The sequence below is a fragment of the Lissotriton vulgaris genome, chromosome 6 (assembly GCF_964263255.1).
Source record: "Lissotriton vulgaris chromosome 6, aLisVul1.2, whole genome shotgun sequence".
NCBI classification, from domain to species: Eukaryota; Metazoa; Chordata; class Amphibia; order Caudata; family Salamandridae; genus Lissotriton; species Lissotriton vulgaris.
Genome location: NC_141694.1, coordinates 513,118,624 through 513,133,050, shown reverse-complemented (window position 1 = coordinate 513,133,050; position 14,427 = coordinate 513,118,624). Strand labels below are relative to the sequence as shown.

General features: G+C 45.2%; 1 protein-coding gene across 7 annotated transcripts in view; it reads right to left on the bottom strand.

The window, feature by feature from the left end:
- MYO6 (myosin VI) overlaps window positions 1-2,291 on the bottom strand; it is a 924,144-nt gene extending 921,853 nt beyond the window's left edge. For all 7 annotated transcript variants that reach the window (XM_086926522.1, XM_086926523.1, XM_086926525.1 and 4 more), the window contains exon 1: window positions 2,148-2,291. The gene's annotated coding sequence lies outside the window, so the exon portion shown is untranslated. The remainder of the gene's footprint in view (window positions 1-2,147) is intronic.
- Between the last annotated feature and the right edge of the window lie 12,136 nt (window positions 2,292-14,427).

The following is a 14,427-nucleotide window of genomic DNA, read 5'->3' as shown; positions in this document are numbered from 1 at the left end:
TATGATGTCACACTTCAACACTTGTATTTGTCACTTCTTGTTAGAGGGGATGCTCGGTGTTGTCTTCAAGAAGATACTCTATGACACCACGTAGTATTGATCTTAATCAGAATTTCCCAACAGAATAACTCTCCTCAGAGCACGTATTGATCAATGCCAAGACCCCATTACTAGACAATACAGCATGCGTTTTTGATCACATATTTCAACCTAGAAACTTGAGTAATAAAAGAAATGACTTGTCTGGCAACTATCAGCGGTGATAATACCCAACTTTGTGAGTGTTCAGTGGAGATCACATGAGAATATTTCCAGAGATGTGCTTTGGGCATTTAAGAACACAATTTCTGTACATACTGTCCAAAGTATACAAATTCTGGAACACATATCATTTCCATAGTTTCAAAAATAAATACCCACAATGAAACCGACCCCCGCCCCCCCCCCCCAAAAAAAAATATTACCCATGCTTCCTAATAAGTTTAAGAAATTGACGAACCGGGAGATCGGCTTCCAAAAGATAACAGGAACTCGGTAAGGGACATCTTTAGTAGTCATACATCCCTGGCAAGATATCCAATAAAGAACTATGAAATAAATGACTGTACATCGACCACATGGAGGGGGAGGTTCATAGTAACAGGTGAAATTACAAGAGAACCTAAAACATACGGAACTGGAAGGAATATAGTGGACTGAAGACATACCCAAGTAAGGCAAATGGCAAGTTCCAAAAGAAAGAGGGATGTACATGGATGGGCTGAGGAGGGCACTGTGAACTTCAGCACAAATATTGGGACATCAAATGAAGAGCGCAGTACACAAGAGCCTCTTTCCTTGGTCCCCTGTACAGCCAAAACGCTGTCTCTTCTGCAGGACAGAATCCTTTCACTGATCAATGCACTCTAAGTACAATGCTGACTGCTAAGACCAGAGTCACGGAGCACAATTTGATGCCAACACAGCAGCAACCTCTCCGGGAAAGAGTGGGCCCAGTGCTTTAACTGGGATAGTACTGTCCGGGACTGAGTCACTTTATTATTTTTGAGCGGGAGAGTACCTGAACTTCTCAAGATAGATCTAATACTTTTAATTGGAGAGTACCGGCCCTTTTCAGAAACAAGCCAGAGTACCTTCACTTATATTTTTCCATTTCAAGCACCGAGAGGGCCTGACCTTGTTTACTTCCCAACTGTACAGGACACAACTTAATATTGAAAATACAACGTTTCTGAGCCAAAGTTAAGTACACCCCATTATAACGTTTTCTTTTTGTGTTTAGACGCCTTTATCTGTTTCGTATCTTATATGTAGATATACTCTGAAGTCGTTATGTAACGTAACTGGTTCTATTGTAAAGCAATCTAACACCTTCGGGTAAAGTACGCGCTAAATTACATAGGTGAAAGTCCTGGTCGGAGCTACAAGTAGCGCCACAAGGAAGTGAGGCAAAAACCCTTGTGACAGCTTTGACACAGACCACTGCAACACGCTGCAACTGCACCCTCTGCTCTCCTCGACTGAACACCATCTACTCTGCAAATACTCGTCTTGCATCTACTATCACAGCACCTGTTGCCCAGCACATCCCCTGCTCCCCTTTGCTTTCTATGAACATCTGCTCTTCCTCTGCGGTGCCCCATTAATCCATTCCAAATATGAAATATTCAAGTATGTGCAGCCTGCCCCTCTAGAATGGTCCGGTGTATTAAATGCACCTGTCCTAGAAGACCCCAAACCCCCGCCCCCTGCTTAGTGGCACTCTAAACTCTGTCTCTTGCATCAACCGGTGGTGCACTTTGTCCATAGAGCCTACTGTTCAGTGAACCAAATAACTACCATCTGTGGGCACAGGCCCAGTAACACATTGTCCACTGGGGCAAACACGTCACTGACCCCTGTATGGTGCTGGTGGCCTGTCAGTCACTGTCCCGTACCGATGACCAGTCCTCACCCCCTGTGGCAGTGCCCGCTGTCCTAGTTCTTGAGCGCCCGCTGCCCCTGTGTATACTCCCCGGGTATACGTTGCTCCCTGTAGCGCTGTACACACACTCGCCTCCCTCTTCCTAACACTCCAGTTTAACCCTGTCCCGGCATGTCACTTCAGTGAACTCTCTGCCCGAACTCATCTGACAGCGGCTCCTTACTGTAGTGAGGGCGTCCGTGTGGCTGTGTCCCCTGCTACTTCCCGTCCGTGCAGCCGCGGCCGGTCTCAGGTCCCTTCCGTCCGGCTCCCACCAGAGTCCAGAGAGACGCGGGTGACGTCAGTGGCATGGAGCTCCGGGGAGGGCGGGGCTAGGGAGCCTGGGAGCGCCGGTGGGGGCGGGGCCTGCAGACATCTGAGCACCCAGGGGGCAGGGCCTCCTGGAAAAGCCTTCAGTGGGCGGCCTGCGTAGAGTCAGTGTTAGAGAGGTGACTGAGATTGAACATCTGAGAAGAGTATCTGCATTTGACAGTGAAATACTTTAATAAAGCAGTCTTCAGGAAAGGATAACTTCGGTGACTTGGGGTGTCCTCCAATCTGGATGCGCTGAAGGGGCGGGGTCTGTGGTGAGAAGGAGAGCTGTCTCGGCTGTTAGGGAGTGCTAGTGCATTGCTCACAGAGGACAGAGTGCAGACTCTACTGTGGGAGTATCCCAGTGAGAGTACTTTAATTGCAGGCAGTACAGTTGAAATCTACTAGTGATTTCTATGCCCCTGCAGAGAGCGGCAATTCTGTTAACTCTGAGGGCACATTTGCCTACTTCTGCTGGACCTGCGATAAAGCACGCCGCACGCGCGACAAATTACAGTGATGCCTTCTATTTGCTAGACGGGTACAGTGTTTATTTGGGCTTTTATTGAAGACATAATGTATCAATCACTGCCAGGAGTGAAAACATATTCTACGGGAGCCAGTACATTGAACATTGTCCGTAAAGTTGCCACTCATGAGGGGCATTGAAGAAGAGGAGAGCAGCACAGACCAAAGACACCGGATTGTGTGTAAAAAAGGTCGCTTTCGTGAAACAGGTGCACATTGCAACCTAACCTGGGCCTTTGCCTTACTGAACTATGACCTCACTATACATCTTTAATTACCAAAGATAAACTACCCCACCCCTAACATACCCCTCCTGCATAACAACCTTGATTACTCAATAAAATACTTGCATCAGAGCTGATTACCTGTAACTGGGACCTCTAGAATTCCCTTCCATTTTCTACATCAATTACCCTTTGAACCCCATTGATCTTCCTACCTAACCTTGAACTTCCTATGTCGTCCAGGCGTGAACTTGCCTACCTGTTCCCTTTCAGGCTGAACTGCCACTGACAAACAATAAACTTTTGTAAATCATGGCAACTTCTCAGCACACTGTTTATGTACCTGAATCAAGAACAATGAAAGCACGTGCAACAAAATTTGTTTCATTTATTTATATGTTTACTTACCTTTAATCAGCAGTAATCCGTATCATGGCAACTTCTCAGCCCACCGCCACCTAGAGAAAGGGGAAGGGGGGAGGGAGCTACCCATTAACCCTGCTCCTCTCCCTCCCCCTTCACCTTTCCCTCTCTCCCCCCACCCCTTCCCATAATTCCGCCATAATATCACTGGAAATGTCCCCCATCACGACGTGCCTAGCACTTTGGCAAGAGCCATCTTCACCTGCAGTAGATATAATTTCATGCATATAAATGAGAGATGAACTACGTTACCCCTGAAAATTCCAGATCCGAATGTTGTATCATGTCAATCCCTGTGTCCCTGCAGAATATCCACGTCTTTAACTTTCTCCCCACCTTATCTCAGCCACTGGCCTGTTTTCCCTGTGCCAGGATCTCCTAGAGATGAATTCAGTCCTCAACGTGTGGCATCCGGCTCATGACCTACCTATGTCTCTCAGGTCCCCCTTCATGGCTTTAATGAGTGTCAAACCCTTCTGTGCAACCAGGTAGTTTTCTCCCAGATAGATAATCAACACATCTGGACATTTCCCACCCACCAACAGCCTATTTTTGACTCTATGAGATTACATGTAATGATCACGTGACACGCTGTGAAACCGAGCCGAGCCATGCGGTAGCTGCGAGGAGCCCCTGCGTGACTGCCAGCAAGCTGCGAGTGATCTGTGGAGAGATGTCTGTGAGAGACGGACCGGGAGGTACAGAACGGCCGCAAGCCACGGGATAGCCATGGGACAGCAGGATACCGGTACTCTGGGACTCCAGGTCCCTGTTGGACCCTCCGGTGGCAGAAGGCAGAAGACGGAGAGGGTAAGCGTGCGGTCGTCAGCGGAGGGCTTCCTGTCTGCCTAAGAGGGAAGAGCAACCGAAGGCAAGACCGCACGAGCCGCGGATCATGACTTGGAGTGATTGAGAGAGACCTGAGAGAGCCGGGAGCTGAGAGCGGCTGTGTGCTGCGGGCCAATTCTGCTAGCCTCGTGTAATTCAGGCTCCCAATTCCATAAAGCAGAATTGCTTATGCTGCAAGGCTTTGCTTCTGCTGTGAGAATCCAGCCCAGGTTTTGAAGTGATCAGTCAGTGTTAAGGAGGGAAGCAGAGGGAAGCAGTGTGGTGCTCCCCCCAAACTGCGCCTTGCACCCTGCATCCCGCGCCCTGCTTTGCTCAGCACCAATTACCCATTACCCAGCGACACCCAGTAAAAGAACTCAGCTTTAAGTGAAAAAGTTAAATTACCCTTTTTTCTCAATAATAGTAGTAAGGGGAGCCAGATTAAGTGCATATTACACAGGGGCGGCAGTGCACCCAAGAACGGTGGAAAACGAAAGAAAGTGAAGGAGAAAACCTTTCTATAAGCTTTGTACTTCAGGAAGCAAGGAGTTAAGGGGAATATAAAGCAATGGCCTAAGGGAAAAATAAACCACGCAAAGCCACGAAGAATCCCAAGAAATCAGGAAATAAAAGCCCCGGGACGGAGGACTTAATGGAATTACCCAAAGACCTGAATAATGTAATACTTGTTACGGCGACACCCACAGGAAACAAAACAACAGTGATGGGGACTATCCTGCCCTCAGGCACAATCAAACAGAATGTGATGTTGACCTCTAAGACAGCAGGGGCAAAAGGCAGATCGGCAGTCTCAAAATCTATTAAAGATTTTTGGGCAAACATTTTAAAGTGAAGGAGACTCCAGAAACGGAGATGAATGTGGTGGAGTCTCTGCAAATCACAGAGGACCTGGCAATAAACTCAAAATCCTTGAACCAGACAAACTTTGAGATCGTTGAGATCCCAATGGAACCACGTTTGTCTTCCTCCCCTCGGTTATTCCAGTCATTAATTATTCAGGACATAAAAGTGAGGGGGAGGAGGAAGGAAGTGAATTCCAGAGTAAATCCTTGCGGGAGGAAGACTCTGCCTAAAGGGAATCTAGTCCCAAAGCAAAAGAAAGACTGGTAAATTCGAATGCTGCCCATACCGATGTATCAGGTCTCCCCTGCATAGTCTGGAGGTGACGGGTTCTTCAAGTTTATCTATGCTTGAGGTTATGTTGATGCTCCAGAAAACCTTGCAGGGCATCCTAGAGGTTTCAGTTTTAAATAATGAAATCTTAAAAACACAAAGTAATCAGTTTAAGAACATAATTGGGGAGTTGACTTAGATTAAAAGCCTAATGCCTTCTCTAGTAAGACCTGTAGAGATTAAAGCAGACAAGGTGGAAGAAGTGGTAAGGGTGAGTAGACCTAAAGAGGATGAACCAACAGTATATATCTCCCGTTGCCCCATGATTATAAAGAGATATGGTGAAAGGAGGTGTGTTCCAAAGAGGAGAAAGGGGAAAAAGGTCCCATGTATAAGTCAGGTAGTAAAACAACAGGAGAATGGGAAGGAGGTAACCCCCAATCTAAGGCCTAAGGATAAGGTAGTGATGCCAAAAACAAAAAGAACGAACCTTTGCAGACATAGGAGCGAGCACCATTAGACCTGAGGAACAATTTAGGTGGGAATCAGGAAAAAGCCTGGTAAAGAGTGCGAAGGTTCCCTTGAGGAAGTACCCTGGGGAGGAGGAGGTCGCACCTGAATGGGGGATTGAGATGTCCATAGGTGCAAGGCTCAGTGATCCAACCCCTGGGAAAGGCAGCAGGAATAGGGACAGAGTACAACTTAATATGAAAAGAAGGGAGGAAAGGCCAGATGAAAGCCTAAAAGTTCTATAGCCAAACAGGACCGTGGATACCTGGCTATTTATAGAACCTATTGGACATGGAGAGGGGGGGAGGATTAAGAAATTCAAGCCTCTAAATCACTCTCAGTTGCTCTTGTCATTTGCAAAATGCCCCAGCTTAAAATATGTTAGCACAGATGATTTAAAATAAGTGGGGTTTTTGGTTAATACCAAAGGGGAAGAAATAACAAAGGTCCTTCTCCACTCAGCACTAATAAAAGTTGCAATGGAAAAAGCAGAAGCTGAGATGCTAAGGGAAGGAATTAGAATACTAAAGAGAGAGGATGTGACAATGGATAATCAAGGGAAACAATTCCTTAGAAACCATGCGGGGTTGGGAGAACGGCAAATAAAAATGATCACCTCAGGACGGGGTAATAAGGAAGCCCTTGAAATCACTATAACCCTAAAAAACTTAGGGTGGGAGGAGGACGATGTCCTGGTTGGAAATAGTTACAGAGAATTGGCTTATATGTACTGTGAGGAAGAGGGAACTTGAGTAACATTGATTAGGAATCTGGGTCGTCGCACAGCCTATTCATCTTGACCTGGAATGTTAATGGTTACAAAAGAATACGGTCGCAAAAAGGCTTTAAAAATATCCTTGGGAAGACCGATATTGTTTGCTTGCAGGAGACTTGGCTGTGCAACGATACCCCTGTCACTGAAGGTTTTACTCGCCATGTAAAACCTGCAAGAAAGAACCAAGTAGGTAGGGCATCAGGTGGTCAGATGATGTTGGTTTCCACAAGGATAGCGAGAGATTTACATCTCCTTGAACTAAGGTGTATTTGGGCATTAGGTAGCAGACTGCTGACTCTAAATAACAACGTAGGTGATGGAGGCCTATGCATTATAAATGTGTACATACAGAAAGGGGAAAAAATGAGTATAAAGCGGAGCTGGAATGTTTAAAAAAGGACTTAGAGGATCTATACAAGACTTACCCAAGAGATGTGCTCCTAATATTGGGTGATTTTAATCATAGACTAAATACCCAAAAAACGGACGCCTGGCATAGTGACTTGCTAAGAGTGTATAATATGGAGTTTGCAATGTTCACCAGCAGCGACATCTCAAACCAAGATGTGGAGCTTGGTCAGCTGCTGGGGGTTATGCGATTGGTCTGTGCTAATGGTAGAAAAGAAATGGATCGGCCTGCAAAGCGCACCTTTAAAATAGGGCGGCAAATGTGCCCTATAGACTATGTTATTACCCAGGCATGGTGCTTCCACTTAATAAAACATTTTGGAATACTCAGGGTAGAGGGTAGTGACCACTTCCCACTATTGATGGAACTGCAGGTAAACATTGACCCGCTGAGACAGAAAGTGTTACAAGTAGATGTTGAGTACTCAAAGCGACTTACAACCCGAATTAGTGAAAACTATATAAAGAAACTGAGTGCATTCCAGTTAATAATTGGTCTAGAAAATCTACCACCAGGGGAGAATATATCCTGGTATGAGGATATAATAAGGCAACTGGTAGAATTCCTCAGGATAAAAATAAAACAAGGAAACCACAGGTTAGTAAGTAAAGCTAAGTTACATCTAAACAATAAACCATGGTTCGATGAAGACTGCTGGAAAGAAAAGGCCACTATTAGGCAAAATGAAAGATGCCTTAGGTGTACCTACAATGATGCAGCATCATTAGAACTTCAGAAGTTAAGGATAAAATACAAGGCAACTATTAGAGAAAAAAAAAGATCCTTTAAAGAAAAATGCTGGATGAACTTACTTGAGGCTATAGAGGGAAAAAATGTCAAAGGCTTCTGGAAACTGGTACAGGAATGTATGAGCAAAGCGGTAGGGACCCTGCAGTGCTCTGTTCCAGAGGATAAGTGGGTAACCTACCTTGAGGGAATTTATGGTAAATGGCCAAGGAGGGGGGACATATCATCTACCAGCTGGCAAGGAGTCAGGGAAGAAGTAATAGCGCAGTTCTCCCCAGGCCATATTAAGAGCATAATAGCTGGACTAAACTTAACACGTGCTGCCGGCCCAGATAATCTACCTGCGGTCATTAGAAAAACTAATCCAGACTGATGGGCAGATTTCTTCTCAAATATGTTTTTGAGGATACTAAACACAGGAATTATGCCAGATAGTTGGAAAGGGGCTATTATTAGACCAATACATAAAAAAGTGATGTAAATTCCCCTAAAAACTATCACCTAATAAATCTCCTGGATATTGGGGAAAAAGTATTCTCCAAAATAATCCTAGGTCTGCTGAAAGATTGGGCAGAAGATAACTTGATAGTACCCCCAGAACAAGGTGGATTTAAAGAAGGGCATTAAACGGTGGACCACTGTTTTGCTCTCTGGGCGGTCATGCGGAAGTCGATAGAGCAGAGGGGTAATTTATTCTGCTGCTTTGTGGACTTTCGAGCGGCTTTTGACCTTGTTGGTAGGGAGCAGCTGTGGTCAACCTTGGTAAGTTACAAGATACATGGTGATCTGCTAGCCCTTATACAGGCCTTACACTCAGATAACTGGGCCCAGGTAATCTTGGATGAGGAGGGAGGATTGGCTGGGAGGATCCAGATTGGAAATGGCCTGAGGCAGGGGTGCATTTTAGCACCTTTGCTTTTTTCCCTGTTCATAGCCGACTTACCCCGAAACTAAGAGAGGTCAGAGGGGCTAGCCCAACATTAGGAGGTAATCATATATCCTGCCTGCTATATGCAGATGACCTGGTGATTGTGGACCAGACAGAGATAGGTCTTCAGAGAAAATTAAACATGTTTAATGAATACTGCTTGAATAAAAAATTAGTAGTGAACATGGAGAAGACCAAAATATTATGTTTCGGGAGAAGCAAGACCAGGTTCCCTTGGTGTCTTGGCACAGAATTACTCAAGAGGGTAACAAAATATAGATACCTGGGAATATGGTTTACAAGCAACTTGAAATGGTTTACCCATCTGGAAGGTTTAAAAATGAGGGCAAAGGCCTCTGTGAAGGGTCTAAAAAGATTCAATAGTGTTTATGACAGAGGTCTTCAATCTGTGGGGCGCTACCCCCAGGGGGGCCGTGGAGTCCTGGGAAGGGGGTTGCGCATTTCCAGGCCTCACTTTCCACTGTCTGGAATCTAAAACATGTCAAAAGGAAAAAGATATCTACTCGAGCTCGGCGGTGAAGGGTAGGTCTATCAGCGCGGACACAGGAGGTACGAGCGTTAACCTTGGGCTCTCCCTGATGTCTAATCCCGCCGACCCCTCATGTGGCATGTAGTCCTCAACCTTTAGGCATAGGAGTACCCACAGAGGTAAACATAAGACACACATGACACTAGCATGTTTTGACACTGCACTTTTACACGGTCCTGATGAATCGCGGGTGACTTTACCCATAGCGTGAAACATGTCGACCTTCATCACCTTTAGCCTCATCTAGGGTCACCTGACCTAACTTGTTGACTCGTAGTGAGCCTAACCCCTCTTTTTAACTGCAGCCAGGGGACCCCCTGAATAAACTGAATTCCGGTACCCCTTGCTACATTTTAATACCCCACACACCACCACACCTAGCCCGGTCCACACACCCCCACCTCACCATAAGGCAGTTGGAAAAAGATCTCCGCCAAAGAGCCCCTCTTTGAGGTGAGCCTGTCGGGGATTGCACCGCCTCCCCGACGAGGAGCAACCGCCGATGATGAAGCATGACATCCTTCGGGGTGTGTGAGGCCATTATATCCAACAAAATGGATGCCCCAGGATGTTACTCCAACATCCGTGGTCATGCCAGCTAGACACTTTCCCCAATTCCCATAGGAACAGTACAGCGACCCCTTTTGTTTCCCAAAAGGAAAAAGATAACATCCAGGACACTTCCATGCTTCAACCTAAGTTTATTGAGCCTTCTCTGCTGTGAAAGGAAACAATCCTTCGTGACAGGGTGTCTGCTTTCCTGAATGAAATGCAAATGTGCAAGTTAGTCTGCAAATTTAGAGGGTGCATTGGAGTGGTTCTAGTATTAATTGATTGAATCACTCCAAGCATTGTGATGGCAAAGATTTTGGTATTTTTTTTGTGGTAGTAGAAAGAGTTAACAATTGGGCTGCAAAATGCGTGCTTTTAATCAGAATTGGATTTACACAACGCTTAGCACCTCCGAAGAAGTGTTGAAGGGACAGTTATGCAAAAAAATGCATTACTTATTGTCTGGTACTAATAAAATTTACATTTTGGAAGCTCTATTTTATGGTAAAACTATTTGCACATTTTGAAGCAGTCTCTTATAATGTGTGTAATGCAATGGAAGTATAAAACAATGACTTACACATTCTCAGTGCTTTCTGTCACAGGCTGTGACCTTGTAGCACTAAAAATACACAAGTCACTATTCTCCACTGCACCAGACAAATTTAATTCTGTGGTTACAAACAGACCTCAGCAGTGCATTAACTAATAGAGGTTTCCTAATGTAATATAGTGCATTTCTCACTGAGTAACAACTTTTAAAATGTATTTTTCTTTAAGCTACCCATTATTTTATATATAGCTACCTGATGGTGAAATACCTAATAAACCAACAAAATATTTTGGGGCTGATTTATGAGAGGCTTTTGCCACCGGAGTGTCACTTTTGTTTAACCTCCGGCGGCACAAACGTCTCAATCATATTTATGAGGCGACGCAAAGTCAACCTGCGTGGCTTTACGTGGCCTCATAGACATTGAGTAAGACATAGCAACACAAATCACTGCGCTGTCTTACTCTGTCAAGTAGGTGTTCTATGGGCATTGCAGTGGGTGTTCCCATGCACCCCCCATGGATTTTGATGCTGCACCAGATTTACAAAACCATGTAAACCTGGGGCAGCGCCAAAACCTTATGCCTCACCAGAGCAGGTGTAACGAGGAGAAATGTTTTAATTTCTCCTAGTTTTTTCCTCTTTCCATGTGTGCTGCATTATGCAGCTCACATAAAAAGAGGAAAACCCCTCTCTACATTGTTTTTGCCCAGGAAGGCGCTAGGCAGCAAATTGAACACCAACACAGTGGGGAAGTACCGAAATGCACCGTATTTCATAAATATGGTGCCTTACTGCCCTTTCACATTGGAGTAGGACAGAGCAGCAAGAAGACTTGCGGCGCTGCCCTACACAAATTCCTCATAAATGAAGCCCTTTGTTTTTAGCCACACCTTTGAACACGCCGCCACGCTCACTGACCTTTGGTTTGATAAACACTGTTTAATATTATTTCCCCACTGTAAAATGATTTGCTATGGGAATTTGGGGCTTATATGGTCATCGATAGTTGTCAATGATGAGGAGTACCAAGTTCTAGAAATTTTTGTCAGGAGGGGGTCCTTACACCTAAACATGTTTTACAGGGGGGGTCTTGGATTCAAGAAGTTTGAAGACCTCTGGTTTATGGTGAAATGTCAGATGGGCCGGTTATAAAGGCTTACCTAGCTATGGTCCCCGCACAATTTCTATATGGGGCAGAGGTACTTTTGCCAAGTGGGAAAAAATGTTGGGACAAAGAGAAGGGAAATATCCTAAAGAGCTTGTTCTCGTTGCCAAAATCATCAATGGTACAAGCAGCTAGATTAGAGCTGGGAGTTACCTCCTGGACAGTAACCACCAGTATGGCCCTAATACATTTTTGGCAGTGCCTAGGGTCAGGGGAGCCCCAAAACAATTCCCAGTGGTGTAGAGGTAAAATTGCCATTAGTGAGCTGTCCTGGGCGAAAGAAACAAGAGCCTCATTAAGAGAAGTGTATGGAGGGCTGGGATTAAAATTATGCCCGCAGCTAAGACATGCAATAATAGGCAAAAAAGAACTAAGGACACTGGGATCTGATATGTCCCCTATATACGACCGATATTATCTCTTGTGGAAAACATCGGTGTCCCATATGACCCAGGCTTGGGAATCAGAAGAACAACAGTATCATTATTTAGACAGGTTACCGAATTACCGTCTAAAACGTGAGGTACTAAAAGTACGAATGGGGATAAACCCCTGCTAAAATTTCATGATAAATAGTGATAGTAACTGTACTTGTATGTTAGGTACCCCCTGTGATATTGTACACATTTTATTAAACTGTATGATGGTTTTAGATATACGAAAGGAGATGTTATGCCCGATATTCAAAAAATATAGGATTATGAATTGGATGCAAGCTGCTAACCTGTGAGTGGAAATGACAAACTTAGATACAGCCTGTGCCTTGGGGAAATTTATGAGCAAAGTTAGGGTGTTTCTCCAGTGTACAGAGTAACCAGTGCAAGCAGTTCCTTTAGTATAAAATGAGATTGTGTTAATAGTAATGTATGTATTTTATTGGAAGGATTGGATATATATGCATGAATTACTGTGATTGTAATAATTTTAGGAGGATACTTGATTATTACCTAAGGGATCTGCGCTACCTTTCGTTTGATGATTATGTGTTGCATTTTCTATGATTTTATCATGTTTATGTGCTTTTAAAAAGGTTTACAAAATGTAAAGTGTATACTTTTATGGTTGTAACAAACCAAATAAAAGTTTTATTGACTGACTGACTGACTGGCCTATTTAAACAGGAGATGAATTCCTTCTACCTCATTTCCCCCTTCCCTACCCAAGTAATAGCTTACAATGATTTATCGAAACCTAGTGGAAGAGGAGTAACTTTCTTCAGTGCAATGTGGGGAAGACGGAAATCATGCTCTTCGGAGAAGTTCAACTACTGTGGACCCCGAATTGGTGGCCCTGAGACCTAGGCACTCCCCCCAGCCCGAAAACCTGTGTTAAAAACGTAGGTGTCCACCTCGAGCAAACCCTAACCATGAAGGAGCATGCAGCACAGACAGCTGGCTCCTGCTTCCACGTGTTGGGTCTACTGCGTCGCATCCTTCCTCTGCTCCCCGACTCGTTTAGGAAGAGGCTAACCCAGACTCTTATTTTAAGCCACCTGGATTACTGGAACAGTCTTCTGCTGTCTGCCAACGAGGCCGTCCTTGATAGACTACAGGTTGTCCAGAACACGTTGGCAAGTCTGATTCTTAAACCACCCCCAAAGACAGCCTCTCGGCCTCTGCTTTACCAGCTCCACTAGCTCCCGATACGGAAGCGAGTACAGTTTAAAGTTCACTGCACTATACATAAGGCCATGTCCAAATCTGACCCTAGCTATCTTGTGGACAAATTTATCCCCTACATACCATGGCGGTCTCTCCACTCAGAATCCAAGGAACTCCTCACAGTGCCTAGAATTAGACGAGCCAGACAAGGTGGGAAGGTCCTATCCTATTTGGGACCCTGCCACTGGAATAAGTTCCCTGTGCAACTAAGACAGGGCACGGAACATCTCCACTTTAGGAAACAGCTTAAGACCTTTCTTTTCACCTCTGATCTCTAGGAGATAGTCTCCCCTTACGCGGCCCGTCTTGAGCGCAGAGATACCCTTCGGGGGTCGATTCTGGCGCTTTATAAATAAATAAATAAATAAATACATAAATAAATAAACTCTTGCGACGGAGCTGTCCCTGACTTGGCGCTCTGCCCACTTCACAAAGGAGTGTCCGACTATCCAGATGTTCATCCCTGCCTCTTGTGTTCCCGGGACAGAACCTGTAACAGAAACAAAGGTGACAAACTGCAACCTATGCCCACCATTCCCCTCCCCCTTGACATATCTGCAAAAGCAACTTGATGACCAACTGCCCAGCTCCATAATATGTCTTTGGTTCCAACCCCATTGCTGCCCCTATCTTAAACGAGCGTGTCCCAAACCTGGACGGGTCCATGCCTCTTACCCTCAAGCTCAGGTGCAAGACTGCTAGCAGCTGAATGGAAGTCACAGGCTTACCATTCTCATGTTTAAACACCTTCCCTATTCTACACCCCTGGAGCTGGGCACAGGTGTTTCTTGCTGGGTAATTTCTCAGGAAAACAGCTCTGCCTTCCTTCCTTTGGTTGGTCTTGGGCTTATACAGCCAAACCTGCACACCGCCTTCCCTGCATTGAACCTCCTCCTACAGAAGACCCCTACTCCCTTTCCTCTCAGCAGTTCCGATACCCTGAAGGCCTCGAATAACATATACATGACATGAGGGTTGCAAAAAGCACCATCTCCCCCTATCCGTCGCATACTGTCACAAGGGACAGAATCACCTCACTCAAAAAATTTAAAGTTAGAGTTCTTTGCCTACATATCCATTGTCCCATTTCCCTCACCCAGTCCTATAAAATTCTATTCCTCAGTTCCCCTGCTGACGGGGCATAGCCCCAAATGAGCTTCCC